Genomic DNA, 17,752 nt, shown 5'->3' on the forward strand with positions numbered 1-17,752 from the left:
TATATATATATATATATATATATATATATACACACTTGCCCTTTAGAATTTTGTTGCGAAAAGAGTGGAAGGCAACAAATAAAGGATTTGAACACCGGACTGTGTTCTTCACTCAAAACAGACGAATGTAACTTGGACTGACTCCTAAATGTTGCACACACCGCTGTTGTGCTTTGTTGTTTTGTAACCATTAGTGAAAATGACAACCATTCATTACAAGCCATTTGAGAATATTCTCAACAAATGCCACTCTTTATCTGCTGTCTCCATGCTGCACACGGGGGGAATTTTCAAAAAGCCAACCTTCGCCTTTCAGAAATTCTATTAAGTTCTTATCTCTTTGCGGCAGGCTCTTTTTTTGCTGTCCCATTGTTATGCATTGGAGCTGAAATCAATCACGAAGTGTCCACGCTGCATCAATATGATTTGAGTTGTCTCACTAACCGAGACACAATCCAATAAACAAAAGACATAAGAGAAACCATACACACCTAAAAAAGAAGTTTCACTCCCCTGCCATTAGTACTCAGGATGAGATTCACAGGAGCGAGAATGATGGTTTCTTCGTTATCTCAATGGAAATGTTGAGAATGAAAGGTAAGCGTAAACAGAGGGAGCAGAAGTACAGAATTTACGCTCGGCTGGGCTTCAGGACCCCAGACAGCGCTCTGGCCTAGTACCATGGACAGCGACTCGGAAGGAAATCACACCCGGCTGCTTCCTCTGCGAGCATTTTGTCAGCTGTGATGTGTTTCAACATACATGTTGAAAAGATAAACGAAATACTATGATCTGAGGTACGGTGAAATCACACGGAAAAGCTGATATACAGATCAGTGTTGAAGAACTTTCAGTAGGCTCGGCTCGATATTTTAAAGGAATTCTGTAAGCGGTTTCGGGAGGAATATGGCGAGGTTCCTCTCGCGCAACCAAAAATCTCTTGGCGGCACGAGCAGCCAAAAGTTAATTAGACTTATCTTAATTTATTTTCTAAACAAATATTTTTAATATACTAACATACACATTTAAATAATAATAATAATAGGTATAGGTTCGATAAAAAAGGTCCGTTAGGGATCCTGACTGAAAGCGATCAAACGGCGTACTGTTGCTATGGTTACCACAGGCCAACCCAACTTGTTTTCGTGAGGGCCTGTTTAGTGTACTCTGACTAATCTAACTTTTAAACGGTAAAATCATATATCAAAGATGTATGGGTACACTAAAATATCTGCATCAGTGTGCAGCATTTTTCTTTGCCTTCATTTAACTTGACACAATCATTTCTGTCACTTGATTTTCAGTTTTAAGAGCTTAATTATTTTTCTTTAATAGTTCAATTTAAAAAGTAGTGGGTATATCGTTGCAGTTTGTAACATTTGACAGAACTTTTTTATCTACAAATTTCAAACTTACCTTTTTAGATTTAAACCAGTTTGATTTGTTTGCATTATTGTAACATCAGAGTGTTTATAACAAAATAACTTCGTGTAGCTTTCAATAGATGTTAGCCAGCTGAAAAAAAGGGCAACTGAAATTGTTCAGTAGCCTATCCTCAACAGTCAGGACTGTCCAAGCGCCTTGCTACTCCACTGAAAACAATAGGCTACACATCTATTTACCGCTGCGTCTCTCAGGAGCACGTTTAGAATTTAGTGGCTGTATAAATATCGCTGAGAGAGCGGGCCGCAGGGGCCCCAAACTCCGCGAATGGCCTTGACAGCTGGAACAAGCTGACAGACAACAACAGAAAGAGAGTTTGAATGCGCCTCTGGGCCGGCATTGTGTCCGCCACGGTCCCCCGGGAAACAGACCGCCCTTTGTCTCAACACTTCAACAGCTCTGAAGTTTAGGAAAGGTCTAGACGAGACCCGAAAGTTCCCGAAAGTTATGACTTGTATTGATGTGCTATATACAGACCTCAACACAACAGTCTTTGAACACACGCCTAAAGCGACAGAAAGGGGCATTGCTAAACTATAAAGCCTCACAGTACCGAGAATAAGCGAGACGAAATCTGACAGGCATTCCGTTAAACATTATACACTATTCTCAAGTCAGTTTAAAACAATGCGAATATTACATAAATAATTGAAGGACTATATTCTGCTAACGGTTACTATAAGGCTAATACAAAATAAAACAAATGCGTATACACTAAATCTCATATATGAGCAGTAACAGCAAGTTAGACAACTTTTTAGACACCTGTTAATTAAACCATGTTCGGAATCGTCAAACTAGGAGACAGCGAAGTTCGACTGACCTAAAAAAGTCCCACACAGCTTCATGGCTGCGGCTCCGAGTTTCCCATAAGCGTCCGGCAAGTCCTGAGAAAGTAAACTTGAGTGGAGAAGTTGAGGACAAGATTACTACAACTTCTCATTGAAATGCGCAAATGACGTCAGAATCCTGCCCAGCCAATCGGAGACCTGTACGTGCGCAATCCTAGCCTACCTCCGCAAAACTCTCAGCCAATCAAATCAATTGTCTTCAGCTCTCAACAACAAAGCCTGCAGAATGCCAACCGAAGGGACCACCGGCAGCTGTGCGCTTTCAGCTTAGGAAGTTTCCCAACAATGCTGAGGGAGACACTCACACAGACGCAAACTATAGCACACTTCAGAATAGTTATTATTTACGTTTGTCTGTTCATATTCTAAACGACATTTTATTCGAATGTTTACGTCTACATTTAGGCTATTAAAGTGATCACTTATTTAAATAAGCGAAATAAGTAAACGTAAAAACGTGAAAAGTTCCTTATAATTATATACGCTATTTAGGAAAGGAAAATGTGCGTCATAAACACACATGCATAGACTCACTCACACTCCAACACACACATACCAAATGTCTCCCTCACAACATTAATAGTTTTTAAGCTTTCTCCCTTAATCCTCTGTAGATGATATTTAATCTGGCATTTAACAATATAGACATTTTTAACAACTACTCAACGACCACATCTGGTTATGTTTTGTAAAAGAACAGTATTATTCAAGAAACGGCACATAAGAAATAAACCATGAATTCAAAAATGCAAAACAAACAGTAAGGCGCATGTTTAATCGAGTGAACAAGCATTTGGATGTGGCTTTAGGCTTTTCTGATTGATTTCTATTAAAACCCCCCTTTTTTGTTATATGAAAGTCACGTTAAAACGTAAAAGTTTTTTTTTATGTGTATTTTTTCTTTTTACTAGTAAACCATTTGACATGTGGTGGAAATGACTGACTTTCAGGGGAAAAAAGAAGAAGAAGAAGAAAAAGAAGACGATTCTCCTGCATGTATACCCACTGGTAGAAAACTGTGAACAGACAAATGAAATACAAAGTGTAATTTAAGTTCACATGCCCAAAAGTGCCTACAGAAACACCCACATGCATGAGCCTAAATGGTTGTAAGTAAGCCGTTTAGAAAAAGCAGTTACTGTGTGGCCCTGTTCTCTTCGAATTTCTCTGTGAGACTGAATTTCATCTTTATGGGGCATTAAGAGCAAGTAAACCTATGTGTTAGTTCACAGTCATGTTTTAAGCCGCAACAAAACCGTGGGAAACAGAAAGCAGCCCGAGAGCGAGGATTATTTTTCAACGGAATTACGACTCCTCCTCTGGGGCAAAATTTCTCCATTCCCAATTCGCTCACTTGTTCCTTGCAATCCGTTACATCATTAACACATACCTCTCCTTCAACCACTTTCAAATGTGAAGCACCCGCTCACCCAGAACAAACAAAGTCCAAGAAATAACATTTGTATTGAGTGAGAGGGAAATGAGCAGCGTAAGTGAAGGGTGTGGAAGTCCCCCAGTGGGATTGGCAGGGTCTGGGCTCTCTTTTAGCAGATGGCTCCTCTGATAATCATGTCCTCTCCAGGCCCATCTCTATGCCCCAACTCCGCGTTGCTATGGCGAGGGGCCGGCAGAGAACATGTAATGCATTTGCTGCTTATTAAATTTGCCTTCTGACAAAGAGAGGCTCTCACTTAAAAATTAGAGCAGGCCCGAGCAGAGAAGAGCAGGCCCGATTCTCTTTATCACAGACTACCAGACGCCCTGCTGTATTCTTCCACTACGGCATACACTCATTGACCTATTAACTTCATGGCTGCCCCCCCTCCCTCTTTGGCCTTCGGTGGAGTAAGGGTCTTCGCACCCCTTCGTCTGTGACCCCCCTCGACCTGTCGACATCATTGCTGCACATGAGAGAGAGTTGGAGAGGCTGCCGCTGAACCATGATGTGCCCTACAGCTGTCTGCGGCAGCACAAAAAGAACCAAGAAAGAAAAGAAAGAAGTGAACGTATGCACAAACAGCCTGGAAAGTGCACGAGTATGAGCGAGTGATGGGAAGTGAGACGTGAAAAGCAGGGTTGTACAGATGACTCAGAGTCGCTGAGGCTGAGAACGGGAAATAATGCTGATTAACTGCAGTCTGAGAAGCATGACGCTGAACGTGTGGATACACTGAGGGGAAGTGAGTGTATGGATCAGTTAAACTAGGGGAACCTGTCTGCTGCTTAACACATTTTAAACAAGCCCATATAAATTCACTACACTGAATTTGATGCCACTACAATTTTTATTTGGTTTTGATCATTCAGAGGGAAAGCAAAAACTTTTATATAACATTGGTTCAGATGTATGTATGCAAGTAAAACAAATAAAGAAAAAATTCCAATACATTTATTGTAATACATAATAAAATAAAAACAAATACAAATTTAAACAACAAATAAAATAATAAATAATAATAATTTAAATAATACAATTGAAAATAATATTAATTCATTCAATTATGTTCTCATTGTTGTTGCTGATTTTTAATAAAAGCAATAAAGCAGGAGAGGCCTGTCAGAGTGATTTTACCACAGTAAGAGCCTCTTACCTATGGTAAAATAACAGTAACACCAGTGTTATGTTAGTATCTTTAATATGCTAATATAGTTTTTGTTTTGTTTATTTTTATATTTTCTGCTTTAATTTTAGTTAAAGTTTTAGTAATTTTGTTGTGTTTTTGTCATTTTTATCATTTTTTAAATATGTCTATGTAGTTTTTATTAAGTTTTAGTTTATTTATTTAATTTTAGTAATTAGTAGTACTTCAACTTAAACTAAACAAAAATGAGGAACGTAGCTTTAGCAACTAGGTTTTTTGTATTTTATTTTACTTCAGCTAATGATTGTTTTATTTCAAGTAATGAAAATGTTTTTGCAGTTTTAATTTATTTAACAATAAGAACTCTGGGTAACATACAGATTGTCTTATACTCAGAACATAATACATTACATGCTATAGTCTATATTGCTATCATTGTCTTTTGTTTTGTTAGTTCAATTTTAGTTTCAATTCCAAGATCATCATTATTGTTGTTTATTTTTTTACCATTATTTATTCATCATTATTCAGTTTTCTCAAGATTCTTACAGGGCAAAAAAGAGCTTTGCAGACTCCTTCCCCCTTCGTATGCAAGTCCATATATGCTTGAAAAACAAGTTTGCTCTTTGTTTAAGTTCCACGTCTATCATTGTCTATTCATTTCCTCCAAAATGCTTACAGCGTAAAAATGACTTCTTTTTTTTAGCCCCTAGCTTTGCAGAATAACCCGTCCTTCATACACCCACTCACAAAACCCAGTGTGGTCTGGGTGCCAGTCTACATGATCGTCATCCTCAATCTCACAGTATTGGGGTTGGTACCCCAGCGCCAGTCAGAGAAGGTTCAGAGGTGCCAGAGGGCACAGAGCCACAGTCTGTCTGACTCCCTCCTCCCTTTTCTCCCCTCTCTCTCACTCTCAAGCTAGGACATGTCCTGCCCTATACCACCCCCAAAACCCCTCTTCCTCCTCTCTCCCTCCCTCGCTCGCCCCTCCTTTTCCCCCCTGTCCACAGCATGCCGAATGGCTGGGTGATGAGTAAACACAGACAGAGCTCCACAAGCACGGCCCAGCTTGCTGCCTCATTACAATCACAAAGAGCTGCCACACTTTTGGGTGGAGCCTGTGGCCGCGGGAGGCTCTGGAGCCTTTAAGTGAGTGGCATACTTAATAGGCTTTGTGTAGGAGAAGAAAAGAGAGTGAAAGGGGAGAGAAAGAGAGCAGGCCCAGCTGTCACGGCACACTAGATATCAGTCTGCCACAGAACCACTCTTCCACTTTTTACCCCTCCTTTTTTTTCTCTTTTGCTGAGGTAAGGTTTTAGATGTACAGGAAACTGAGTGTCTGAAGGGAAAAAAGAAAAGACGGGAACACATATGTGCTCCCTCACACACACACACACACACACTAAAGAGCTGTGTGGGCAGTATACAGATCAAATAGTATATTTCTAGCTGAATGTTCATTCTGTTACGTTAGATATCAGAGACTGAAAACATCTCCCAGAAGAACAACTTTCTCATTCAGTCATGACTATAAAGAATTAAAACAGCTTTAAAAACTCAAACATACAGTTTTGTTCTCAGATACATCAATCTTTGGATATAAGAAAGTTTCTGAAAGTGAGTAGCTGACATGAAAACCTTTTGGGAAGTTGGTATTTTTTTGATGTGATGTGCTATACTCCATCTAAAACTAATTTTCATATTGACTAGAATATGTGTATTTTAAAACTTTCGCTTCCAGGACCATTTTTTTTTTATGAAAAAAGTCACTGGAATGAACTAATTCTGTTTTAAATCAAAATTAAACCTAAATCAAAATGTGTTCTTGTCTTAGGACAACTTTGAAAACGTTTTTTTGATCCACTTCAAATGTTGACTACTGTATAACATCCAAGTGAAACATCTAGACTTCGCAGAACTGCTCAAGCTCAGTTAAATGTGATGGTGAGCATTTGTGGACTGCAGTCTTCAAGTCATTTCACAGATTTTTTCAGTGGGGTTTAAGTCTTGGCTCTGATTAGGCCATGCAAGGACTTTCACCTTTTTCTCCTTCAACCACTGTGTGCTCAGTTTTGCTGTGTGCTTTGGGTCATTGTCATGTTGGAAGGGAAACCTTCTTCCAATTAACAACTTTCTGATAGAGGGCAACAGATTTTCCTCAAGAATTTGATGGTATTTTGCCCCATCCATTTTTTCTTCAATCCTCACAAGTGCTCCAGTCCCTGTTGCAGAGAAACACCCCCATAAAAGGATATTACCACCTCCATGCTTTACTGGAGGAATGCTGTTAGTTGGATGGTGAGCTGTATTGGATTTCTGCCAGACATATCGTTTGGTGTTGAGGCCAAATGATTACATTTTAGTCTCATCTGCCTCAGAATCTTCAAGGTGTGTTTTGGCAAAGCTCAGTCTGACTGCATGTGGCCTTTATTGAGGAGTGGCTTTTTTCTTGCACCCCTCCCATACAAGCCACATTTGTGGAGAATTTGTGATATTGTTGTCACATTCACACAATAACCCCTCTTTGTCATAAATTCCTGTAACTGCTTCAGAGTTGCTGTAGGCCTCTTGAACAGTTTCCTTCTGACTCTTTCATGCAGTTTGGAGTGACGTCCTGATCCAGGGAGGGTCTGTGTTGTACCAAATACCGTCCACTTCTTAATATTAGACTTTCACTGTGACTTGTGCCTGTCCACAACTTTGTCCTGGAGTTCTTTTGACAGTGTCTTGCCACCCACAGTTGATTGTTTGCTTCAGTTGCACTACCAAGAACTGAAATGCTCCAGGAAAGCTCTTTTCATGCTGAGCTAATCAAAATTTTTTTTAACTTTTATTACTGTTTACTAATACTTTTCATAGTAAGTCATTGAAGTCATTAAAGTAATTACCTAATAAAGTATTTAATTAATACAAGTTGATATAGTTGATATATTTACTAACATTTAAACAAGGATCATGTTCCATAATGTTCATTTTTATTATTAAATTGACAGACACTCAGACAGAGTAAACCCATATTTAGGTGTACATATGCTGGAACACAATAGTCTGTTCTTGCGAGCTGCTGCACAAAGCAGGTGGCGAAACCCAGAAATGTGAGTTGTTGTTTGTATAATCTGTATGATTGTGGTGGGCTGCCGCTAAGCCCTGCTAAATCAGCTTAACACATGTCTTGCCGTGGAGGAGGCTTGTTTTAAAGACCCCCCTCCTGAACCAGCCGTCCTTTAGGAGCTCGAGAGAGGAGGCCAGACACTGAATCAAAGATTATTCTCTGAGGATGACACTCCCCACATCTCACAGGACCCAGGATGAACATACGGCCAGACACACAGTCGCACACAAATTAGGTGAATGTGTGTGTGTTTTTGTGTACATACATGTAATTATAAAGAAGAAGATCATTTATTTAGGCATATATAGACTGATTTTGTCAATTTTTTTAGTCATCTTTTTCTTTTTAATTACTTGTTTTTAAAGTAAAGTTACTTCCATAATTTACATGAAGTTTGTTCATTATTTTTATTTTCTGTTAAATCTTATTTTGTAGTTGTAGTTGATCTTTGAGATTCATGAAGAGCAATAATGCCACTAAAGTCACTGAATTAAGCCTCGGGATCACCTAATTTAGTTTTAATTAAATCAATTTAATAAAATTGTATATTATTTAATGTTATATATTTAATACTTAGATTTAATTATTTAATACTTTTCTTTTGTTGTTTTGTTAAGTCAACAAAAACAGTCTACTCTAAAATTTTATAAAAGTTTTTATTAAATTTGTATTTTATTTTGCCGTTTATATTTTATTTTATTTTATTTTACTTAATATTTTTGTTGATTATTTATTATTTTATAAGTTGGGTATTCTTTGTGATTCATGGAGAGCAAGAATGTCACTAAAGTCATTGAACGTAAGCCTTGGAATGACTTAATTTAGTTTAAATTAAATCAATTTAATTTAACATATATATATTATAATTTATATTATATGTATTTTATTATATCATATATTTTATTTAAATAAATATTGTTTATTTATTTGATTATTTATTTGTTATTTTGTTTTACAATTTATATTTTTATTGACTTGTAACTTATTTTACTTTGTTATTTAATTTGAAGAACAAAAATTTAAAAATGAAGCAATTTAATTAAATGTATTAATACTATTAATAGTTGTTTGTTATTCAAATGTAGACATTCTTTTATTTAAAAATATTATTTAATGAATTTAAAAAGATATATTAAATTTTTGAAAATGATTTTTACTATAGTTTGTATTTTTATTGTATTTTATTTTACTTTGTATATTTTATTTTATTTTTATTTTTATTATGTACTTTGCACAATTTCTCATATGCAGCTAAGCCACAATGGCCATACAAATGTACAATTTTTGTGTCATGCTCAAGCACAGTAAATTGAAGTTGAAAGAGAGATTTGAGGGGTTATAAAAACCCTTTTAAAATTCTTAAGTTGTAAATCCCCTAAAACACAACTCACTCAGAACCACCAGAACCCCTAAACCCCCACCTCACCACCGCCTCCTTCCGCCACACTCCAGACAGAGCAGAGGAAGAATTAGAGTGAGTGAAAGTGTGAATGAAAGGGGGACACCTGGAGCAGGACCCAGTAGTGCTCTACACTGAGGGGTATTGTAGACTAATAACAGGGCCGGAGTGTGCCTGCATGAGTGTGTGGTTGCCTTGGTAACAGGATTGTAGGGTTATGGGGTGCGGAGGGGGTGCTTGTTTGGAAAGCATCTGTATGCAAATGTCATTATGGTATAGAGATGTTTGGAGAGGCCACAGGGAGAAGAAAGAGGGAGGTGGAGAGACGAATGGACAGACGGATGGATCTACAGAAACACTCCACGGATGGACGCTGCTGGTCGCAATCTAAATTCATCAAGAAAATAAGACACTTCACTTAAAAGGCCTCATACAGCATCATATTAGCAGACTTTTGAAAAGATTCTGTAACAATATAAGGTCATAATGAACCTGCATTATAAAAAGCCATTTATCTTTCAGACACTGCCTCATAAAATGAGATACTGAAACATTGTTAACTTTATATTAGAGTATAAGGCCATAAACCCCTGAAATGAAATATATTTCACATTTCGTTCTGTGACACATTCACTTGATTTAATTTCCTACAACTACTAAAACCGAATAGGCCTGATTCATGAATTGGGATGGGCTGGGAACCAAGAACCAGTTCCATTTTTTATTTAAACTTGCACCCATTATTTAGTGACAACACTGATACTGAAGCTACAGTGCAAAATATACAGCATGAACTGTATAGTACAATTCTCGAACAAACGACTCTAATGAGCCACTTCTTTTTAGTGAATCAAAAACGTATATGTACAGCACAACCAGTGTAGGGTGGTTCCCAAATAAATGACTCTAATGATACAGTTATTTTTAGTGAATCAAAAACATACATGTACAGCAGAGACAGTGTTTTGCAGTTTCCAAAATAAATGACTCAGTTATTTTTTTTTAATCAAAAACTTACAGCGTGGCCAGTGAAGTTCAGTTTATGAATGACTCTAAGAAATTGGTTCATTTTAGTGAATCTAAAAAAATACAGCGTGACCAGTGTAGTCCGATTCCCAATTAAATGACTCTAATTGGTCAGTTCTTTTTAGTGAATCAAAAACATAAAGTTTGGCCAGTGTTGTCCGATTTATGAATGACTCTAAGAAATTGGTTCATTTCAGTGAATCAAAAACATGCAGCATGACCAGTTTAGTCTGATTTCTGAACAAATGACTCAAATGAGTCAGTTCTTTTTACTGAATCAAAATTATACAACGTGATCTGTGTAGTCTGATTTCTGAATGAATGACTTCTAAACCGTCAGACTTATATCAGTGTAGTTGCTGTTGTTCATATGACAATACACATTATGCGTTTTGTCAATATTATTTTATAAATATCAATGAATTAATTGTTTACATTTATTTATTTATTTTTTTTCCTGTATTATTTTTAAGGGCAATTATGCTGCCTCTAAAAAGCCATTCAAAAGTGTGTAAATGCACCTTTTGCAAGAAATGTTTTACATTTATCTATTAATATCTTTTTTCCAAATTCCTTAGAGCTACAAAAACAATCATTGATTTCAGAATGAATCGTTACATTCAAAATGAGATCCAGAATTGTTCCGATTCTTTACGATATCCATTCCTATTTGTGAACAAGTCTGTCTAAAATGTTCATAATAGCATTACCTAAACCATGGCTTTTAATTTAATGCAACAATTAAAGCAAGAACAGATTTATGAATGATTCACACAGAAATGTATTCTGCTTGTGTTTCATGAATGAGGCCTAATGAGGCCTGTTTCTGTTTGTATTGTGTCATTTTGTGTGCATGTGCCTGCCGTTTATCCCTCCTACGGAGGTAAACTCCGAAATCAAATCAACAGTGTTCCTTTATGACTCTGCTAATCTCTGCCAAAGTAATTTGATTTTCTTACACACAATAATAAAGAATGTGATGCAACTAATACATTTCCCACTAATTCAAGCAATGGTACTTTTTTCCAGAGCCGCTACAAATGCTAATAACGAGTAGCAGCTTTTAACTCTTCGTACAAGGATATTTGTATGGAGTGAATCATTACCTAACAGCTTTTATTTCATCCACGATAGCTATTTAATGACAGGTCGCCAAAAGAGACTTTTTCATTCCTTACAAGGAAAATAAAATGCAATAAAAGCGCTGACGTAAATAGTTTTACACACACTTCTAATGAAATCCTTTAGTGAAATATATTTCCACAGAGAATGAGGGAGAGAGAAAGACAGCAGTAGGTTTTTTATGTGCTGCTCTCACTGAATGTACTCAGTAGCAGTGCCTGATGGGTAATTACAATAGTCACAACACAGATTGACACGACAGCACACACACGGCCTGATGAATAAGCGCTGACACACACCTGAATGCCTATTTCCTCTAAACAAAACGGCCAACATCATTAAAATCTACACTTGGAAAACACATCTCATTCTATTCCTGCCCATTAACATAGCCTGACTCTTTATACTTGTATTTCTCCTCACATTTACCCTTTGTTTGGTTCTCGCTCAAAATAACCTGTCGTGTCTTTTGAAAAAATCTCTATCGGACACCGGATGCAGTCGCGTTCACTCTCTCTCTCTTTTTGTAGCTCTCTCATCAAAGCTTTTGTCCAGTTTAAGGTCTTAAGACAGATGTAAAAAGAGTCAGAGAGAGAGAGAGAGAGAGAGAGAGAGGTTTTTGAATAATTCATGGTGGCCTATAATGAAGCGCGGTCCACTCTTTAAAGTGTTTGGTGTGTAATGGAGTTTCAGACACACAGCTATCATTTTCTCTTAATGGCGCTTTCTGGGTTGTTTGCTGTGACCCTCTCCGCACACATACACACACACACACACACACACACACACACACACACACACACACACCAGCAATTACCAACAGCTGCTGGAGTTTCGAAGTGGCCAAAGTGGGCAATTTTCTCAATGCCATTTAAACAACAAACACAGCAGCATGTTTAAAGAGAAGAGTGGACGGTGGGGGGTGAGAAAGGAGGAGAACTCCAGGATGAGTGTGTGTACATGTTCACATCTGGCCTGAAGTTGACTGCATCCTGTGCACAAGCTGCTCAGAGTTCAGATCTCTATGATTCATTCTCCACATATGCATTCGTTCCACATGCAGCGATGATCAGGGAACATGTGACAGCAACTTAGCAGCATGCTTTTGAATAATTACACATCCTGCTGCTTTAAAGTCAACATGAAATGGCGTTCACAATCCATTTTATTTCTGTAATGTGACATTTCAGAATGCAATATATTCAAAATAAATTAATGAAATAAATAAAAATACACCAATTATTTTTTTGTTTGAATACACAAATACAGAGATTTTTTAAAACACACTTTTTGAAATGAATCTTTTTGAGGAATAAGGTAAAAAAATTTAATAAAACAACAACAACAACGTATTAAGCCGCAATAATGCTAGACTAATTCTTTGTGATTATTTCTTTGAAAAAAAATTCATATTGTTTTCTTTTTATTTTTGTGGTTGGACTCCCCAGAAATGTAATTATTGATATTGTTAACTTAATTATTCATGATATTTGTACCAAAAAAAAGTCTTGCCTTAAAATAAAAGTGTAAGGAAAATATGTTATCGCTTCTTACTTGATGGTCACACCACATTACTTTTTTGTATTAAACTTATTTTTTTTTTTTTTTTGAAAATTAAAAACATTTCTAAAACATGACACATTTTAAACTAGACACATAAATGCATTTACCAAAATACTTAATATAGGTTTACAATTAGGGTTAGGGTGTTTTTGTCCGTTGCTAATCATGCATATTTTACTGTTCTTACTATATTAAATGCATGTAACGTGTAACAATGACACAATAAAACAAAGTCTTACCAGATATTGTTTAAGTAAAATGGGCACTCATATACGTCACTGAGTTGCAAATCTTTTTTAAAAATTTGGAATAACATGCACGGCATGAATAATGCACAATTAGACCAGGGGTGTGAATTAATAAAGTACATTTGATATCTTGTTGACTTTAAACTACAGGCCTTTGGTATCTAAAAATCAGCATCAGGGAAATACAGGCTATAAATCCCCCAGCATGACCCTCCCGGTTGAAATTATAGCTTTGTTTGGTCAGTGAAGGGGCAGCAGATTGTGTGGAGACTTCCAAACTAAACTAATCCCATCCTAGAACAGCTGTTCTGGTGCGGTGGTCAACACCAAACAACACACACCTCGCAAGGCTAATATTTGCTCTATTGATGTTGCTGCTCGGGCCACTGCAAAGTACAAAAACAAAGAATCATTCAAATGCCCCACCGCTCTCATCCCTCTAAAAGGCCAGTTATAAATTTTAAATTAGCAATGAGAGAATTTAGCAGTATTTTTTTTTCATTAGAGTACAGAAGAATGATCAAAGTATTTTCCCTTCATCTCTCTCACTTTTCCCTATATTTTATTGACAAGTCAGGTTGTTTTTCATCTTTTGCTGCCTATTTGTTCCTCCTGTAGTTCTACATGACTGCCTCTGATTGAACAAAAACTATCAAATCATCATGGTTCACACACACACACACACACACACACACACACACACACGCACGCACTTTTCCCTCTATTTTATTGACAAGTCAGGTTGTTTTTCATCTTTTGCTGCCTATTTGTTCCTCCTGTAGTTCTACATGACTGCCTCTGATTGAACAGAAACTATCAAATCATCATGGTTCACACACACACACACACACACACGCACACACACACACACACACACACACACACGATGGGAAGCTATATTAGTAAAGAACGCTCACAGACACAATGGATTTTACACTAAAATAATGATATTTACACTCTTAAAAATACTGGTTCTTTCTTGGCATCTGGTTCCATGAAGAAACTTTAACATCCATGGAAACAACATTTTGGAACCTTTATTTTGCACTAAAACCTGACAGAAATCACAGATATCAGAAATTGTAAGGCAAAATATGATTTAAAATAATTATTAAATCGTGAGTAACACTTCAAATGTTCTCTCAAGTCAGTTTTAGTATATGAAAAAATGGCACTTACAAGCATAGGTAAACCTGTAAACTCTCTCACACACACACTTGTAACTTGTTTTTAGTTTGCTGTAGATAAGAGTTCATTATGAAAAAAAATTGAACTTTACCCCTGATTCAATTTGTCAGGTGAGCGTGCAAGATTTGAGAGCTGTGTGTGTAAGTGTGGTGCACCTGTAATTTGAGGCTATAACTTCCTTTTGTGTGTGGGAAAGTTTGTGTTCTCTCTCTGGTCTTTTGTGCTGAGGAGTTGAGTGTAAGTAAATAGCGCTCGCGTGGAGGAGACAAAGACTTCAATCTGCACCTGCCACACAGGGTTTACCGAAGAGAATACAGTCCTTTTTTAAAACCATTAACCCTTGCTCACCTCTTTGTACCTCTTTTCTATTTTATTTTTTTTCACATTGCACACACTGCAGGACTCCAAACCAAACAGCAGTATGACTAACTGAGAGCTGGGGTTTTCCTCTTTCCATTATTTATTTTCAATTTCGCTTCAAAACCGATGAATACAAAAACTTCATAATGAAAGTCTTCCCTATATTTGAGACATTCAGTTGCGGAATAAATGATTACAATTATTTTACTTTTTTGTAATAGTGAGGCAGACACAAGGTGTCAGTAAAAAGTTAACTGCTGCATGGCAACACGGCAGCTCAACTGTGTTTGCGTGAGGTGCAAGAAAAAACCTCATTGGTTCTCGTGAGTCAAGCAAGCACATTTGACCTTTCATTGACCATATTTGATGAGCTCTATGTATGTGCGTTGATCAGCGTTTAAAAGTCTTTAGAAGAGGTAACACCGCTTGACTCATATGGATTACTTTTATGACGTCTTTATTATCTTTTTGAAGCTTGAAAGTTTTGGTTGAATGACTTTCAACGGAGGGACAGAAATCTCTCAGGTTTCAATAAAATATCTTAATTTGTGTTTCAAAGATGAACCAAAGTCAATCAAGTCTGAAACACGAGGATGAGTAAATGATGACAAAATTTTTTTTGGGGGGGTGAACTATCCCATTAAGGGTAAATATACAGTACATTCATACTATTTTTATGATTTTTAGAAAATGTTGCCACCTTTTATCAAGAGCAATAGAAACACACCTGGAGCCAGACTCAAACTCACATCACCCACATGTGCACCACTATTCAGAACATATGCACCAACCACTACACCACAATTCTGACCCTCCTAATTTAATCCTAACAATATTCATAGAAGCCTCTGTAAAGATAAATGTGTTTTGGACTGCAGGATGCTGCATTGTAACCGAACATTTATATTGTGTATATCTGTAGATAACCCATAACAGTACGGCTCCTTATAATGTGTTTTCAAGGATGTCAAATCACTCTGAATATCACTGCAGGCTACTCATATAAATATTATAGGCATAATAACTGTTAAAGTGATTCCTCCTATTGCTTTAAATGAAAATACATTATGTTGGTTTAGTTGTCAGTGTTGTTGGCAATGTGTGCACACAAAGCACAAAGGTTCAAATTAGTTTCTTTTCAACATTATTTTAATATTATACACTACTGTTAAAAAGTTTGGGGTCAACAATTATTTTTTTCTTTTTAAAGAATTTGATATTTCACTGAGCAAGGATGTATTAACCCGATCAAAATGACAGTAAATACATTTATAATGTTAAAAAATATTTTTATTTCAAATAAATGCTGTTCTTATATTCATCAAAGAATCCTGAAAAAAGAGTTTCCACAAAATATTAAGCAGCACAACTCCTTTCAACATTGATAATAAGAAATGTTTCTTGAGCAGCAAATTAGCATATTTGATTGATTTCTGAAGGATCATGTGACACCGAAGAGTAATGATGCTGAAAGAAAATTGCATCACATGAATAAATTACATTTTAAAATATATTAAAACAGAAAACAGTTATTTTAAATTGTATTAATATTTCACAGTATTACTGGTATTACTGTATTTTGGATTAAATAAATGCAGCCTTGGTGAGCATAAGAGACTTTTCAAAAACATTTGATAAAGTCTTAAGAGATGCCAAACTTTTGAATGGAGTGAATTGAGCACTTTGAAAACAGAATTGTAAATTCGAAATTGAGATTTATACATCATCTGAAAGCTGAATAAATAAGCTTTCCATTGATGTATGGTTTGTTAGAATCTGACAATATTTGGCCGAGATACAACTATTTGAAAATCTGGAATCTGAGGGTGCAAATAAAACAAACTATTGAGAAAAACGCCTTTAAAGTTGTCCAAATGAATTCTTAGCAATGCATATTACTAATCAAAAATTAAGTTTTAATATATTTACAGTAGGACATTTACAAAATCTTCATGGAACAAGAAAAATCAATAATTTTGACCCATACAATGTATTTTTGGCTATTGCTACAAATATATCCCAGCAACTTAAGACTGGTTTTGTGGTCCAGGGCCATGTATGATAAATGTGTTAAAAAGTTGACTTTCACTTGTTCATATAATCAAATGTTTATATAATCTTTGACATATAATCACTATATATATATATATACAGTGGGGAAAATATTTATTTGATCCCCTGCTGATTTTGTTAGTTTGCCCACTTACAAAGTAATTAAGGGTCTGTACATTTTATGGTTGGTTTATTTGAACGGATAGAGACAGAATATCAACCAAAAAATCCAGAAAAAAAGACATTATATAAAGGTTAGAAATGTATTTGCATTTCAGTGAGTGAAATAAGTATTTGATCCCCTACCTACCAGCAAGAATTCTGGCTCCCACAGATTGGTTATGTGCTCATGTGGAACACAGATTAGTCCTGCCACTTTAAGAAGTTACTCCTAATGTCAGCTCGTTAGGTGTATAAGACACCTGTCCACACAATCTGTATCTTCCATTCCAACCTCTCCCACCACCATGGGCAAGACCAGAGAGCTGTCAAAGGATGTCAGAAACAAGATTGTAGATCTGCACAAGGCTTGAATTGGCTACAACACCATCAGCAAGAAGCTTGGTGTGAAGGAGACAACTGTTGGTGCGATTATTAAGAAATGGAAGAAATACAAAACAACCATCAAACGGCCTTGACTCATGGGGTAAGGATGATCATGAGAAAGATGAGGGATCAGCCCCGAACTACACAGGAGGAGTTTGTTAATGATCTTAAGGCAGTTGGGACCACAGTCACCAAGCAAAACATTGGTAACACACTGCGCCACAGTGGACTGAAATCCTGCAGCGCCCGCAAGGTCC

General features: G+C 36.6%; 1 protein-coding gene across 1 annotated transcript in view; it reads right to left on the reverse strand.

Annotated features, from left to right (window-relative positions):
* LOC107559484 (myelin transcription factor 1-like) overlaps nucleotides 1-17,752 on the reverse strand; it is a 90,446-nt gene that overhangs the window by 33,200 nt on the left and 39,494 nt on the right. The gene's annotated exons all lie outside the window — the stretch shown is intronic.

The sequence above is a fragment of the Sinocyclocheilus grahami genome, unplaced genomic scaffold, assembly GCF_001515645.1.
Source record: "Sinocyclocheilus grahami isolate Dianchi unplaced genomic scaffold, SAMN03320097.WGS_v1.1 scaffold687.1, whole genome shotgun sequence".
Classification (NCBI taxonomy): domain Eukaryota; kingdom Metazoa; phylum Chordata; class Actinopteri; order Cypriniformes; family Cyprinidae; genus Sinocyclocheilus; species Sinocyclocheilus grahami.